The 3036-nt window shown below is 41.2% G+C and overlaps 1 long non-coding RNA gene across 1 annotated transcript in view; it reads left to right on the top strand.

The window, feature by feature from the left end:
- Positions 1–271: 271 nt before the first annotated feature.
- LOC125483936 overlaps positions 272–3036 on the top strand; it is an 87353-nt gene continuing 84588 nt past the window's right edge. Inside the window, exon 1 of the long non-coding RNA XR_007262805.1 lies at positions 272–330. This is a non-coding gene — a long non-coding RNA (uncharacterized LOC125483936). The remainder of the gene's footprint in view (positions 331–3036) is intronic.

Raw genomic sequence — 3036 nt, 5'->3', positions numbered from 1 at the left:
GAGTGGGTTCCAGGAAATGTGCATTAAAATACAAATTGCTAGTGCAGAATTACTGCCAGTTACAACTGTTTTGTAAGACTTCTCAGGCACTTGTAGCTGCAAGGAAAAATATTCTTTGTATACCAATAATTACTAGAAGAGATATGTTGCTGTGGGAATACAAAGCAGAACACTGTTAACAGATGAAGATGTGATTGTTTCTGCAGCATCCTCATGTTAGATCAGCTACGTGGCAAAAGTCTGATTCAATATGCAGTCATCTTGCAGGAGTGTCGCAGGCTCACCGATCCCTCTGTGCAGCCTATGTTGAGCTCTACTGCTTTTTCTCAGGTAAGTTAGCATTGAAACTAAGAGATTAATTGACAGTCAGTCAGTGAGCTGATTGTTTGAGGAGTGAGGGGGCAAAGGGGATGAGGTCATTGACCAGAGATAAGCCAGCAAGTGTGAAGTTAAAGCAAGGAGTACGCCTTAATTTTGCTTCATTCACCTTGAAGATCACAGATTTTACTTTCTGTGATAAAATCCTTAAATTAAATTGATTGTAAGTAGTTTATAAAAGGACTAGCTTCGATTGATTTGCACTCCCATGCTTCCATGTATGGAAAAAGATTTCAGCTTTGTTTTTTCTGATCACTGAAAAATAGTTGTTATTCGTAGAAAGCTGCAGTGTATTACTGACACCTTTAGACATGTTTTTAGAATATAACTTTAACGCTGCCACTGACAATTATCCTCAATATTGCCCTTTGGAAACAACACTCATTACTAGAAGGTAACTTTTACCATTGAAATTAAATTCAAAAACAAACCAAATTGATTGAGAAGAATGGAAGCCAGGGAAAAGAATTGTTGATGATGTTTGTAGGATTGAGAATAATATTAGAATATATTAGTATTAGATCAGGGTAACATATGAGCATTAATAGAAAGAAAAGAAACATAGGCATAGCAAAAAATGGTGGTTTTGGAATTACTGAGTGGAACTAGTTAAGTTTTACAGGGATCAGCTATGTACAATCTATATCGATGACTTAGATGATGGGATTGAGTGTAATGTTTGCTGACAATGCAAATCCACTTGGAAAGGTGTTACAATGGTGCTTTATATTTAACACAGATTGGAGAACTTAGGTCTTCCTTTTATATTCACTCATGAGACATGGAAGTCACAGGCTGACCAGCATTATATACCTGCCCCTAGTTACCCTTGAGAGGGCGGTGGTGAGCTGCCTGTTTGAACCTTGTTGAATCCTTTTGAAGGACTGTGGAAAACATACCTATTTCAAGTTTTGTGGAAATACTTGGAGCAGTTTCTTTAAAATAGGCTATTGAAAGTTCACTTTGGACATTGAAGGTTCTTTTTAACACAGCTTCCTGTAAATTACATGACAAATTACAACTACTTGCTTTAGACCACTGTTGGGGATGTTTTGAACAGAGACTAGCTTGGAAAGGTACATGTTTTATGTGGATCAGTTGGAGAGAAGTTGGCTAAGAACAAACTGAGTTGGAGCAATGTTTCCCAAGCTGCTCATCTTATTTGTGAAAAAAAATCCTCTTGTTGAGGTCAGAGCAAAACCTATGAGTTCTTTTGAAAGAGTGAATTGAAGAACCTCTCAAGATTGTGCTTCCTGAACGAACTGTGTCTGCAAAACTTCAGAGATAACCATATATATGTGTTGGCTTGACCACACGTGGGCAGTCAGAATCTTTTTATCAGGTGGAAATGTCAAATACTATGGGACATTGTTTTAAAGTGTGAGGGGAAAGGTTTTAAGGAGATGTGTAAGGCAAGTTTTTATTACACAGAGGGTGGTAGGTGCCTGGAACCACTTGCCACGGGAGGTGTAGAAGCAGATATGATAGTAATTTTAAGAGGCATTTAGACATGAACAGGCAGGAAATAGAGACATGTGGACTATGTGCAGGGAGATGGGATCAGTTTAGAGTAACATGATGATCAGCACAGACATGGTGCACCAAAGGGCCTGTTCATGTGCTGTACTGTACTATTTTCTATGTTCAATGATTTAGCCTCTGAATTCCCTCAATTACCACTTCAACTCAAATTGCCTCAACAGTGGCCTACATCCCGATTGTTCAGTCTCATTTCCTAAGACTGCATTCCACTGCACTTGAGCTGCTACTCATCGGCATAGTTCCAAATCCTTCCCAGATCAGTAACTTCACTAAGTTGACTCCACTTCCAGACTGTACCAAATTTGAAATGGCTTCCTGGACTTCTTGTGAGCACTAACTCTATCCAACATAGAACAAACAAGCCTCCACCACTTTCTCAGCCCTTCTCGGCTCCCAGGGCCTCTTTGAGCCTAGCTGCCTGGAGCTGACAAACAGCAGCCTGGAGTCTCTTCCTCTGCTCCTCTCTTGGCCATCCAACTTCTGTCATGTGACACTCCTTTATATGGCACCTCATGGTTCCTGTGGTTGTTGTTGTCATGCCAAACCACCATGCAGCTCCAATCTTGTACAGGCAGCAGAGTCCTTCAGCTGTAGACAGATAACTGGAATGAGCATTTGCTGCCTGTCACGGTGCCATACTCTGCACATGCACAAAACCTTTAAGGCTTGCTGGGAAATGGAGTCAACACACACACACACAAACACACACACACACACACACACATTCACACACACACACTCATACTCACACACACACACACTCTCATACACTCACACACACACACACACACTCTCGTACACTCACAGGCACACACACACACACAAACACACACATACACACACACACACATTCACAAACACACACTCATACTCACACACACACACTCTCATACACTCACACACACACACATACACTCACACACACACACACTCTCTCATACACTCACAGGCACACACACACACTCACACACACACACACAAACACACACATACACACACACACACACATTCACACACACGCACTCATACTCACACACACACACACTCTCATACACTCACACACACACATACACTCACACACACACACACTCTCATACACTCACAGGCACACACACA

The sequence above is a fragment of the Rhincodon typus genome, chromosome 9 (genome assembly GCF_021869965.1).
Source record: "Rhincodon typus isolate 14 chromosome 9, sRhiTyp1.1, whole genome shotgun sequence".
Classification (NCBI taxonomy): Eukaryota; Metazoa; Chordata; class Chondrichthyes; order Orectolobiformes; family Rhincodontidae; genus Rhincodon; species Rhincodon typus.
The sequence above is the reverse complement of the archived record's forward strand: the minus strand, read 5'-3'. Positions and strand labels throughout refer to the sequence as shown.